Here is a 15043-nt window from a genome sequence, read left to right on the forward strand (position 1 = left end):
CCTCAGCCTCCCGAGTAGCTGGGACTACAGGCGCCCACCACCACGCCTGGCTAAAATTTTTGTATTTTTAGTAGAGACGGGGGTTTCACCGTGTTAGCCAGGATGGTCTCGATCTCCTGACCTCGTGATTCGCCCACCTCGGCCTCCCAAAGTGCTGGGATTACAGGCGTGAGCCACCACGCCCTGCCGAGAGTTTTATTTTTTAACTTCAAAGCCTTCTTAATAGTCTTTCTTCTACGGAAAAAAAAAAAGGGAATACAGGTCTAGGCGAAATGCGTTCACCATTTACATAGGCACTTACAGACATACATACACATGAACCAAACTACATGAACCTACACACTTACAGATACAGTGTTACATGCACAGACATAAGAAAACATAGGTCAAGTCCTGCTCATATCCTATAGATCCAGGCCCTCCCATGCGCCACCCCACTGGTTCTTATACTAAGAGATTAAAACCCGCTCTATTACTATACAAAGCCACTGTCACAAATCTGCCCTGGAACACATCCATATACACAGAGTACAGACCTGCTCACACATACAAGCACATGGCTCAGCCTCACTGCTACACACACACAAAGGCAAGCAGGCATGTAGAGCAATGCAGACTGAAGCATACACATCCACATAGCCACTGATGTTTATAAATACAGAAAGACTCTCAGATGCACACTAGCCCTTTACACACACACACACATGCACGCACCTGGATCATCACATATAAACCTGGATACCAACCTTCTGACATTTATAGGCACTCGCAACAGAGATTCACATACATACATTTACATATTGACCCCTACAAACCTGTTTACATAGGCAGATAAAAACACGCTGGCATGCACACACAGATAGAAGCATGCTCACATGTGCAGACACACCAGCAGTGCAGGTCACACCCACACTCACAGACACTACACTACCACAGATACAGGCATGTGCACTCATACACCCAGATGTGTGTGCACTGGGAAATACACACATGGGGCCAACCCCCTCCATTCACGCCCGGGACACATGCTTCCTTTCTCACATGTTCGTGGTTTTGTATGCACACTGGGATACACAGAAGTACAAACCCACTTTCATGTACAAACACAGATACACACAGGATATGCTCATTCTGTCACACAGACACATAGACACAGATAACGGGAAATATGCACATAGAAACCCCATTCACACTTGCAGATGGACACATACTATTACACACTGGCATGGCTAATAATTATAGTAATACATAATGGCTTATATGGTGCAGAGGACTCATTACATGCCAGGCACTGTTCGAAGTGCTTTTCTTTTCTTTTTTTCTTTCTTTTCCTTCTCTTTCTTTTTCTTTTCTTTTCTTTTTTTTTTTCTTTTTTGAGATGGAGTTTCACTCTTGTTGCCCAGGCTGGAGTGCAATGGCATGATCTTGGCTCACTGCAACCTCCACCTCCTGAGTTCAAGTGATTCTCCTGCCTCAGCTTTCCGAATAGCTGGTATTACAGGCATGCGCCACCACACCTGGCTAATTTTGTGTGTGTGTGTGGTTTTTTCTTTTCTTTTCTTTTTTTAGTAGAGATGGGGTTTCTCCATGTTGGTCAGGCTGGTCTCAAACTCCCGACCTCAGGTGATCCACCCACCTTGGCCTCCCAACGTGCTGGGATTACAGGTGTGAGCCACCATGCCCAGCCACTTTTTTTTTCTCTCTCTTTCTTCTTTCTTTCTTTCTTTCTTTCTTTCTTTCTTTCTTTCTTTCTTTCTTTCTTTCTTTCTTTCTTTCTTTCTTTCTTTCTTTCTTTCTTTCTTTCGAGATGGAGTTTCACTCTTGTTGCCTAGGCTGGAGTGCAATGGCATGATCTCAGCTCACTGCAACCTCCACCTCCCGGGTTCAAGCGATTCTCCTGCCTCAGCCTCCCGAGTAGCTGGGATTACAGGCGTGTGCCACCACACCCAGTTAATTTTTGTATTTTTAGTAGAGACAGGGTTTTACCACATTGGCCAGGCTGGTCTCGAACTCCTGACCTCAAGTGATCCGCCTGCCTCGGCCTCCCAAAGTGCTGGGATTACAGGCGTGAGCCAATGCGTCCAGCCTCTAAGTGCTTTTCATATAACTCACCCAATCCTCATCCTATGAGATAGGTAATAGTACTCCCACTTTTACAGATAAGACACTGGGGCTTTGTTGAGCTTAGGTGACTTGCCCAAAGCCATACAGCTAATAAATGGCAGAACTAGGATTCGAACACAAAAGCTGCCTCCAGAGACCTTGCAGATCCAACTTATATGTAGAAGTACACTCACCTCATGCACAAGTACAGATACATACCACTTTAGCACAAGCACGTGCACACCCAATCCAGCTGATACACTCAGGTACAAATGGCCACACACACCTAGTCACATACATAAACAAACATGGACATGTTCACATTTACAGACATTCCAGCAGAGATATATATGCCCCGGGAAATATATATACATTCATACACATGTCCACAATCACACACCCTACCCAGACACACCCACATTATTGAACACACAAAACCTCCAGATAAACCACTTGCACACTCACACACAGATACAGTCACATTCTCAGATATATTCCTCACCCAAATACTCACACATGCTATCCTCATACTCACATGCTGGCCACATACTCACACATGTGGCCAGATGCAGCCACATGCACACCCCCTAGATTCACTCACACTCACACACACACCCACACACTCTCACATCACCCAGAGATGACACATCCTATTTATATATACACATCCTGATTCATAGCCATGTAGACATTCAGACACAGGCTGAGCCCTGCTCACATCCTATAGGTCTTTGTGGTCTTAGATATACCCCACACTCTCACATGCTCCAACTCAGATGTGCCCACATTCTTCTCAAATACACCTACTTTCAAACATATACCCAACACTGATACACCCACACCCTCTCACACAAATCCTATCTAAATACACCCGTTCTCATATACATACATCTCAAATGCACTTACACGCACAGGCCCTCCACACTTATGCAAACTCCCAATTCAGTACACCCACACTCTCACATCACACAGATACACTCAAACTTGTACCCCACCCCAACTCAGAGCCCTCATACCCGAACCAGGTGCACCTACAATCTCTCTCTCTCTCACACACAGTATTAAGACACACCCATAATGACACACATACCTTCCAAAGAGACTACACTTACCCACACCCCATCCAAGTACTCACATTCACAAATTCCCAAGCCAAATACATCCACACACACAGACACACACATCATTCTCATACCCATACACACACACACACACACTCCAAATACAGCCCCACTCTCACAGTACACACACACTCCAAATACAGCCCCACTCTCACAGCCCCATCCAGACACATCCATCCTCTCCTACATAATCATCCAGATTTATCCCATATAGACCATGGAGATCCACTCAAAGCCACATGCACCACCCAGGTATAACTCCATCCACACACACAACCCACCTGGACATATCCAACTCTCACACATGCCATCCAGTGGACCTCTGCACATGCCCCACTCCCCAGATCCACCCATGCTCTCATCTCCTCCACACCACCCACAAGCACCCACACTCCATACACACACTTCCCACTCAGCTGTGCCCCCAACTCTCTTTTACACAACCCATCCAGTTATACACATTCACACCCACACCCAAGTACATATATGCCCACATTCTCCACCCAGATACAACCGAAGCTCTCATCACACGCCATCCAGACATACTTTATTGCACACTCCATCACCCAAATATACCCATGCTGTCACTCGCCTACCATCCGGATACACCCACATTCAAACCCACTCTACCCCCAATACATCCACACTCTGTCTCACACACAGCCCAAATGTACCTACACACTTTCTCTTTCACACACCATCCAGATACATCCACACCTCACATGCACCTATATTCTGATACACCCCCCCACTACATCCACACTTGCCTCCAACCCGGTTAAACCCAAACTCTCACACCTTATCCAGCGCACACTCTTCCCACAGAAGACATGCGTGCTCACACCTCTACCACACTCAGAAACACCCCCACTCTCTCTTACACACAAACACAATCTCGACCCCCAATTCTCTTAATCACCATCAGCCAGATCTACTCACACTGTACACACACAATGCAGATACATCCATACTGTCTCACACACACCACCCATACACACACTCCATAGACACCCCCAATTATATACACTCCCACCCTCACCCAGATGTGCCCAAATTCTCTTTCTCATGCACACCACCCACCCTATCTCACCATTCAGATAAACCCACACTCACATACCCTTCAAATACACACATCCTCACACATATCCCCAGCCCAACTCTCACTTATACCATCCTCCACCCACACAGGCCACTTTACATACAACCACACTGACCCCACACTCCCAAACACACCCAAATGCCTCACATGCACACCCTACCCAGAAACACCCATACACCCATGCGCTCTCTCTCTCTCTCTTTTTTTTTGTTTGAGACGGAGTCTTGCTCTGTTGCCCAGGCTGGAGTGCAGTGGTGTGATCTCGGCTCACTGCAACCTCCACCTCCTGGGTTCAAGCAATTCTCCTGTCTCAGCCTCCCGAGTAGCTGGGACTACAGGCATGCACCACCACGCCCAGTTGTATTTTTAATAGAGATGGGGTTTCACCATATAGATCAGGCTGGTCTCAAACTCCTGACCTTAGGTGATCCACCGGCCTTGGCCTCCCAAAGCGCTGGGATTACAGGCATGAGCCACTGCACCCGGGACATGCTATCTCTTACACACATGCAGACCACATCCTTTCTCTCTCACCAGATATACCAGTCTACACACACACACACACACACACACACACACTTTACTAAGATCTTTTCTTTTTTTTTTTTGTTTTTGAGACAGAGTCTCGCTCTGTCACCCAGGCTGGAGTGCAGTGGCGCTATCTCAGCTCACTGCAAGCTCCGGCTTCTGGGTTCACACCATTCTCCTGCCTCAGCCTCCCGAGTAGCTGGAATTACAGGCACCCGCCACCACACCTGGCTAATTTTGTTTTTGTATTTTTAGTAGAGACGGGGTTTCACTGTCTAGATTTCTGCCTGGATGGCATAATTTGGGTCCTCTCAGTGAAAACTATTTACCAACCCTAGATACCATACAATGCCACTCTACTCTGGGCCTTTGATGGTTGGGGGGATGAGAAGGGAGGTCTTTGTGTTTCAAAGAATCTTTTTCTAAACGGGCCTCTTTTCCCCAGTAGGACATCGGCCATGATTGGTGCCCACTTCTTGAGTGTGAATAATGACAGGAATTATCCTGAGACCCCCACAAAAGCCCAGTACATGGTCAAGGCCAGAGAAGCCCCAGAATGGGGGTCACAGGCATCAGGTGTCATAACTTGCCAATCTGCAGGATGTCTACACACTTACAGACAGTCATAGTCTCGCAGGGCACCAGTGACTCTCAGTCATACACATAAATACATACTGAGGTACACAGACTTGTAAGTATTCTCCCTTTTCATCCCCTTGCCAATAAGGCCCAATCTGCACAGGCCCAAGGCCAAGTATCTCTCTCACATCGACTGACAGACACATGCACAAACACCTACACTCATCCTTACACATGGACTCACTCACACTGTACTTAGTCACACGTCTACATCCGTTTACCCTTTTTTTTTCTTTTTTTTGAGACAGAGTCTTGCTCTGTCGCCCAGGCTGGAGTGCAGTGGCGCGATCTCAGCTCACTGCAAGCCTCGCCTCCCGGGTTCACGCCATTCTCCTGCCTCAGCCTGCCGAATAGGTGGGACTACAGGAGCCTGCCACCACGACTGGCTAATTTTTGTATTTGTAGTAGAGACGGGATTTCACCATGTTGGCCAGGATGGTCTCGATCTCCTGACCTCGTGATCCACCTGCCTCGGCCTCCCAAAGTGCTGGGATTACAGGCGTGAGCCACCGCACCTGGCCTGTTTACTCTTGAACATAGGCATGCATGCATGACATACATTCACATGACATAATGCCCACGAATGACATACATTCATTCACAAACACAGGGGTACATACATGCATACCTTCACATGTCCACAGACAGACTTTGTATCACACCCAAGGAGATGATGAACAAACATGGAGACAGAGAGGCAAGCTCCCAAATGTGTGCACACACACACCCAGACATGACCACATATATTTACACACTCACACACCTGTGTGGGTGTACTCACACACCTAAACACCTAGATATGCACATGCTTGTAAATGACATGAAGTACAGATACGCAGACATTCCTAACACAGACTTGTACACACAAGTGGGCATGTTCACATGCACATAGACTTGTTCATTAATTCATTCTCATATGCATACAGTCAGACATGGAAATACAAATGTACTCACAAAACATGCTCACACTATCACAGCCAGATATGTACATCATGTACATTCCTACAAGTGCATACACCCATATGAGAAGCTACACAATAAAGAGGAATCATTTACACCTACATTCTCACAGATGGACTTGGACACAAAGGTATATTCACACACATGCACACATGGAAGTACACTCACATACACACAACTGTACATCCAGCCACACAAGAAGGACTGATCCACACTCATCACAGACACACACATCCTCACACACATCCTCTCTCTCTCACACACACACACTTAAACACACTTATAGGCTGAGAGTGGCATGCATGGACATTACCTTATATTGTGTTCTACAACATATGCTCCAGAACAAAGATGCATTAACGCAAACACATACATGCAAATAATTAGAACTGTACAAACTGGCACATTCACACATATGAATATACCTCTGTGTATGCCTGTCTGAATGTACAGGCATACACACAGGTATATTCACACACACACACACACGGATGTGTATGGACAGGCAGGCATATACAGACATGTTCAATGAAACACACACAGCCAGATGTTCACACATACTAGCATATACACTCACATATACACTCACAATCACTCACAGGCATATTCAAATACACATTCACACGCACTCAGAAATTCAGACAAAACACATAATGAGACATGCACATCCAAGTAGCTACTCATGCATGCCACAATCAGACATTTACTCACACATAACAGTGTACACACAAACACAATTAGACATATAGACAATGCACCATTTCACCTATGCACACAGCATTTTGCGTGTGTGTGTGTGTTTGTGTCCAGACAGGCATACACTCCCCCACACAGACATACTCACATACACAATCAAATGTGCACACGTAGGCATACCCACAAAATAGATTTTCATTCACACACTCTCCCCTACCCATACAATTAGTTCTCCTTATACTAGTGTGCCCACCTACACTAACATTTCCCTAATCGGATGTGGACATAAAGGTTTGTCTATAGGTGATATACACTGGAACATGCACACATGGACATCTATATAATTTAAAATGCTGGAGAACCCACATACAGACATTCACAGAAAGTCAAAAGACTACCCACACAAATGCAGGACAGACACACTCATATATACACACACACATATACACCCTCTCATACATGCATGGACATGCACATATATGCCCTTGCACTCAAAAACACACCCTTTAGATGCACCTACACTCATGAGCACACACCAGTATGCACAATCAGATACAACTAGGCATTCATCTAATTGGGCAAGCACACCCAGGCATTCTGAAACCCACACACTCATACACATACAACCAGACACATACACTCAAAGAAAAACTGATGCCACACACATATACAACCAGACATTCAACAGGCCTGATGGCTCAGAGAAAACACACCCACACTCAGGCTCAAAATCAAACATGCCCATTTGATCACCCAGACAGACATGCAAAGTCATGCCCACCCCACAGTACACACACAAGCCTACCCAGATACCCACACACTCACACGCATGCCATCACACGGCCTGCTCACACACATAGGTTCATACACAGCCACATTGCCCATGAAGAGACATGCACACACAAACTACACACTCAGCCACACATTTCCAGTAACATATATACACCCACGCTCGGGCCCAGAGGCCTCCAGACCACAGACCAGGTCCTCTCCCACACCAAATGCTTCTTCAGAAAAGTCTACTTTATGCCTCAAAGTCCCCCTCCCTGCCCCCACAGAGATGGTCTTCTGTGCCTCAGTCTTTCCCCATTCCTTCTCTTCCCTTGGTCACCAACCCCACACTCTGTGTCCCATCACATCTCCATACCCCAAAATCAGCCAGCAGACCCCTTTCTTCCCCCATCCCAGGCTCTAGGTGAGCAGCTCCCCGGGAGGCGTCCCTCACAGGTCTGGTTGCTGCATGGGCCACACCCCAGCTCTACCCGAAGCCCCATGATCTCAGGAGCTTCAGCCTCATCTCCAGGCCCTGCCAACCACTGACCACAGGCCAAACTCTTGCCAAGTCTCCCCTCAACAGGGAGACACATACATCACCAGGGCCAGGAAGGCTGCAGGCTGCAAGCCAGGCCTTTGCTGGCTCATGGGGGCTCAAGCCTCTGTGTGTGTATGCATGTGTGTGTGTGCACAAACAGGGACAAGTGCAGGGAAAGAAGCCTGGAGTGGGGTGGGGGAGGGAGGCTCTGCCCATAACCACTTATCATTCTCTACAAACGAGAAGTATTAACACAAGGCTTCTCCTGCCTCTCTTCCACTCCTCTCCATCTGCCCACTTGCTGCCCTCCCCAGATCTCTGCTGAGACCCTGGAGAAGAAAGACCTGTCCCTCCTCCAAGTAATCAATAACACTATTAATCATGAATAATCAGCAACAATATTGACCGTGAGCTTTGCTGACATTGCTTCAGTGCCACCTCGATGCGCATCTCTTACTTAAACGCACCAACTCATTCAATGCCTACACACACCCATCAGGGAAGGGTTATCAGTCTCTTTGACAGATGGGAAAACTGAGGTTCAGTAAGTGGCATGCTTCCGCTAAAGTTGCAGAGCTAGTAGTTGGGGGAAGTGTCCCTGGGAGGATCCATGTTCTGTATGTACCAGGCTTTCCTGCCCTTCCAGATATACAGACCTCTGGCTACTGGACACAAGGCCACAAGATCTGGGGGTTCCCAGACACAACATGGGCATCTGAAACAGAGACAGATAGCCTTGTGGTGGAGGCTGTGTCCCACACTGTAGGGACAACCATGTTGTTCCTGGCCCCTGCAGGTTGTCATGGGCTTGATCTTTGCCCCCACAGAACCATCAGGCAGCCTAGGGCCTGGAAGTGCTCCCCACTACCACCTCACCGTCCTTTAGCTCTACAGTGGCTTCCTCCCTCTAGCTGGGAATCGGCAACATCTTCAGTGGTGAGTGAGCAAAACTCTGATACCTGTAGGGAGAGATGGAGGGGGGGTGCAGTGGTGGAGGAAGGAAGGAAGGAAAGGAGGAAAGAAGGAATGGGGGGTGGTCTGGGCTGGGAGCAGCTTCTCTGTCATGTCTACCCACCTGCTTGCTACCCAGGTGCACACATGCACACACACACACACACACACACACACACCCTGCCAGCAGGCCAAGGATCCTGGAAGAGAGTGGAGGAGGAGGGAGAGGGAGAGGAGCAGCCGCAAGAGGCTGAGCCTGCCCAGGGTGCAGGCATTGTAAAGGGAACACGGCCGGGATCCCAGGCATCCCTTCCACAGCCAGCACACAAGGAAAGATTAACACAGCCTCATGCCCAAACGCAACCATGATGATAAAAACAGACCCTGTGGGGGAAACAGGTGGTGGTTCCCTTTTTCATGGGACATTTGGGATTGGGGAAGATGGGGGTAAGATGAGGAGTCCCCAGGCTTGGGTGCCAAGGAGCCCCTGTGATGGAGCAGAAAGAGACTAACAGAGTCAGAGAGAGACGGAGAGCATGGCAGTGATGGAGACTCTGAAGTATGTGTGGGGAGACAGAACAGAAGTCCCAGCCCCCAATCCTTGGTGGAGGGATGCTGACTGCTTACCTGGGCTCTCTCAGCAGGGATGTCTTAGAATCCACGATGGGGACTCAAGCTGTCTCACCCAGGTAAATCACAGCCCGGGCCACATTGTGGGACCCTCAGTGATCTGGCAGCCAGTGACACTCCTGCTTCTGTTGCCGTGGATACAGCCGGGCTGGTCTAAATCGCAGGCATCAGGGAAAGCAGGCACCGGAGGGGTGCACTGGGTAGGGCTAGGGGTGTTGGGGAACACCAGGTGGGCAGCACACAGCCTTGGGGTGCCCAACTAGCTGGCAGGTGGGGGTCCCGGCAGGTGCTTCCTCCACTATACACTCCCACACCCATCTTCATGCTACTGCCAAGCTGGGAGGGGGGCCAGTGCTGGCCCCTGCTACCCGTCTGCCTGCCTGGCTGCCGGTCCCCCTACTCCCCCCACCGCCCCCTCCGTCTGCCTGCTGGCTGCCGCCTTTTGTCCTCAGAAGACACGGTCCCCGCGGGGCCTCTGCCAAGCCTCCAGCAGATGCTCAGGGTCCGGGGCTCCTCCCTGGGAGCACACGGGCCATGGCCTGGGAGAGCCCCAGATTGGGGGGGCTCTCATCCAGGCTCACCCCGCTCCCTGGGCCTGGCGGGGATGGGGAAGAGGTGCAGGTCCACAGCCAGAGGCAGCAGCAGAGGTGGTGTTGGGGAGGGGATGGACGCCAGAAAGAGGGGGTGGGGTGGAGAGAGAGGCTGGCCTGATAGCTGTGTCCCGGGTTTTAGATCCGGGTTGAGGAGGGTGGCTCAGAGCATCCGAGGGGGGTCCTCATGCAAAACGAGGGCACTAAGGGACTGCCGGAGGGACCCTCTTGGCCTGGGAACCACCCCGGTGCACACAAATCCAGGTCCCACGATGCTGGGGACACCCATCCTGGATAGAGCATCAGTGGGGAATCTCGGGCCCTAAGCTGGACCCCATCAGGCCTGTCCGTCCCCCCTCTCCTCGATTTGCACGGTCCCTGCCTCAGGGGCGGGCGGAGGAGGAGGGAGGCAGGGAGGGAGAGGGAGGGAAGGAGGAAGGCTGAGCAGGCAGGGAGACTCCCAGCTGCCAGCCTGGTCCTCCCTGGGGCGGGGCGGGGAGGGGGGGCTGGCGAGGCCAGGGAGCAGCCGGCTGGCTGGCTGACTGGGTGGGGACGCTGGCGTGGCAACTGTGCTGCCAGGACAATAGCTGGCTGGGGAAGTCAGGTTCGGGCCTTTCTGAGATGCTCGAGAGAGGCATGAGTGGAGGTGGTGAGAGATGGCCAAGAGGCTGCTGAGAGAGCAACTCACATGGGCTGCAAGTGCAGAGGAGGCAGGGCGTAGGGGACGCTAGGGTCTGGGTCGGGACAAAGGTCCGGCGAAAGTTTCTCAAAAGCTTTGGGCTGGGAGGCATGCTTAGGGCCCGGAGAGGTGGGATTCATACACTGATTTAGAATGGGGTTCTATGGGCATTTTCCCCTGCAAGGCCTGGAGGTTGGCTGGGCGGGGGTGGGGGGGGGTGTGGGGGGGTGTGAAAGGAGCGCTGCCCAACTCTGAACAGCCCCCTCTCAGGATATCTCCTATGCCATCCCCACTTTCTTAGGGCCAGCAGATAGGCAGAACCCATACTTAAAGCTATGTCCCAGGACAGCAGCATAGGAGAGGTGAGGAGAATGTTTGGTAGTCAGAGATATGAAGACAAGGAAAAAAATATTTGTTTCAAATATGATTAAACTGGGACCAGATGATGCTTCAGTGGTTCCCCTAAGTTACAGCATTCAAGAATTCAAATTATCTTGATATAAGAAATTGTGTTTTATTTCCTTTCATCCTTCATCCATTGGTTCCTTCATTTATGACAAATGGCTTTATGTTAGGCCCAGTGCTGGGCACTAATAGTACCAGGTGACTCAGACCTGTGCTCTCTGCCCTTAGGAAATGCAGGCTCTGCTACCAGACTGTGGACCTGGAACCCACTTGTGTCTGAATCTCTGGGAGAACTTGTAAAGTGTAGATACCCAGGCCTACCTCCCAGAAATACTAATCTAGGAGGTTTCAGATGGGGCTCCAAAATCTGTATTTTGACAAGGCCCTCCGGTGGTCATTTTTATGCCCACATGCTTTGGGGAGGGAGAAAAATCCATGGAAAATTAGAAAATGTTTTGGAGGCTGGGTGTAGCGGATCACACCTGTAATCCCAGCACTTTGGGAGGCCAAGGCAGGAGGATTGCTTGAGTTCAGGAGTTTGAGACCAGCCAGGACAACATATTGAGACCCTGTCTCTACAAAAAATTTAAAAATTATCTGGACATGGTGGTGTGGGCCTGTAGTCCCAATTACTTGGGAGGCTGAGGTGGGAGGATCACTCCAGCCCAGGATGCTGCAGTGAGCTGTGTTCTCACCACTGCACTTCCAGCCTGGGCAACAGAGCAAGACTCTGTCTTGAAAAAAAAAAAAAGGCAAAACAGGCTGGGCACGGGCTCACGCCTGTAATGCCAGCACTTTGTGAGGCCAAGGCAGGCAAATTGCTAGAGCTCAGGAGTTCGAGAAAAGCCTGGCCAACATGACAAAACCCCGTCTCCACTAAAAATACAAAAATTGGCAGGGAGTGGTGGTGCACGCCTGTGGTCCCAGCTACTCCAGAGGTTGAGGTAGGAGGCTTGCTTAAGCCCAGGAGGTCGAGGCTGCAGTAAGCCGAGATCGCGCCACTCCACTCCAGCCTGGGCGACAGAGCAAGACTCTGTCTCAAAAACAAAACAAAACAAAAAAAACGCAAAACAATAAGGCTTCTAAAATATGATATAAGAGAATACCTTTATAACCTTGGGGTAAGGAAGGAATTGAACAAGACAAGAAGTAATTACCATAAAGGAAAGGAGTGATACATTGAACAGCATTAACATTTAAAACTTCTGGTTATCAAAGGATACCATTAAAATAGTGAAAAGATAAGTCATACAATTAGATAAAATATTTGCAAAATATATATCCAGTAAAAGGCTCATATCCAGAATATACAAATAACTTTTACCAACCAATAAGAAAAAGACAGATAACCCAATAGAATAATAGACAAGACACTTGAACAGGGATCTTGCAAAAGAGGATAGCCAACTGGCCAAAAACTTAGGAAAATGTGCTCAACCTCATCGGTAGTCAAAAAAAAAAAATACAAAATGAAACCATGCTCACTAGATTGACTAGAAAGAAAAAGACAATACCGAATATTGGTGAGAATGTGGAGTGATTAGAGCTCTCATACGGTATTGATGAGAGTATAAATTGATATAGCCACTTTGGAAACTGTTTAGCAATATCTACTAAGGTGACCACATGCACACTTCATAACCCAGCAGTTCTACTTTTATGTATGTGCCCATCCGAAATGCGTATATATGTTTACCAAAAGACATGTATGATAATGTTCATAAAAGCACTATTTGTAACAGTGCAAACTGGAAACAACCCAAATGCCATCAATAGGAGAATGATACATAAATTGTGGTATATTTGCACATTGGAATAGTATACATCAATGAGAAGAAATGACTCACAACTACAATATGGATGAATCCCACAGACATTACACTGAGCAGAATATACCAGACAAAAGAATACTGTATGATTCCATACATATAAAGTTCAAAACCAGGCAAAACCAATATATTGTGATAGAAGTCAGAATAGTGATTACCACTGGGGTCTGAGTAGGAGGCCCAAAGAGACTTCCTTCCTTCCTTCCTTCCTTCCTTCCTTCCTTCCTTCCTTCCTTCCTTCCTTTCTTTCTTTCTTTCTTTCTTTCTTTCTTTCTTTCTTTCTTTCTTTCTTTCTTTCTTTCTTTCTTTCTTTCTTTCCCTTCCTTCCTTCCTTCCTTCCTTCCTTCCTTCCTTCCTTCCTTCCTTCTTTTCTTTCTTTCTTTCTTTCTTTCTTTCCTTCTTTCTTTCTTTCTTTCTTTCTTTCTTTCTTTCTTTCTTTCTTTCTTTCTTTCTTTCTTTCTTTCTTGAGTTGAACTCTCACTCTGTCGCCCAGGATGGAGTACAGAGGTGTGATCTGGGCTCACTGCAACTTCTGTTTCCCGGATTCAAGCGATTCTCCTACCTCAGCCTCCCGAATAGCTGGGATTACAGGCACCCACCACCTCGCCCAGCTAATTTTTGTATTTTTAGTAAAGGCAGAGTTTCACCATGTTGGCCAGGCTGCATTCGAACTCCTGACCTCAGGAACTCCTGCCCACCTCTGCCTTCCAAAGTGTTGGAATTACAGGCGTGAGCCACCGCGCCCGGCCAAAGAGACTTTTTAGAGTGCTGAGAATGTTCTGGTTCTTGATTTTGGAGCTGATTACTCAGGTGGCTTAGTAACAGTTCATCGAAAGTGTGCATTATATCTCGAGTGCTTTTCTTTTCTTTTTTTTTTTTTTTATTGAGACAGAGACCCACTATGTTGCTCAGGCTGGTCTTGAACTCCTGGGCTCAAGCAGAGTCCTCCTGCCTCCCAAAGTGCTGGGATTACAGGCACGAGCCACCGCACCTGGCCTCAAGTACTTTTCTCTTCTTTTTTGAAGGGAAAGGCAAGAAGCTTTTATTACAAGGCGAAAGTAAACACTTAAGAGAGAGAAGTGCAGGTGTGTTTGTGAGAACGAGTTGCACAGAAGGGAGTTTGGGTTTCTAATTTTATGGGTGTTTCTTTAATTAGGGGGTGGAATAATCATTAGATGTTCTAGAAAAGGAGGGGATTTCAGCTCCCCCACTCTGGTTACCACCTCATTTCTCCCTTATTTGGGTTTTCCCAGAAGAGTCATGGACATGTCACTTTAGCTGGGATTCTGGCCATTTTCTCTCCCTTATTTTGGATTTTCTGTTATCCCATGGTTTATTTGCCTAGCTCTTGTTTTAGCTGTTGTTTGAGTTTTTTCATCCTCCTGTAACCACCCATTGCTCTTCCTATTTCATTCACCCTTCAGAGATTTCCATCCCTTATTCTTAAGGGTTGATGACGGAGGAGGCCAGTCATCTGTATCTTCTTATTGCTGATTTAAGG

General features: G+C 48.2%; 1 protein-coding gene across 3 annotated transcripts in view; it reads right to left on the minus strand.

The window, feature by feature from the left end:
- Nucleotides 1-10975, minus strand: part of LOC105493794 (G protein-coupled receptor 173) — a 32748-nt gene extending 21773 nt beyond the window's left edge. For 2 of the 3 annotated variants that reach the window (XM_011761729.3, XM_071088972.1), the window contains exons 1-2: nucleotides 10037-10975; nucleotides 9335-9417 (exon numbers count right to left, since the gene is read on the minus strand). The gene's annotated coding sequence lies outside the window, so the exon portion shown is untranslated. The remainder of the gene's footprint in view (nucleotides 1-9334; nucleotides 9418-10036) is intronic. The other variant, XM_011761730.3, reaches the window with a different exon arrangement.
- Between the last annotated feature and the right edge of the window lie 4068 nt (nucleotides 10976-15043).

Source organism: Macaca nemestrina, chromosome X (genome assembly GCF_043159975.1).
Source record: "Macaca nemestrina isolate mMacNem1 chromosome X, mMacNem.hap1, whole genome shotgun sequence".
Classification (NCBI taxonomy): domain Eukaryota; kingdom Metazoa; phylum Chordata; class Mammalia; order Primates; family Cercopithecidae; genus Macaca; species Macaca nemestrina.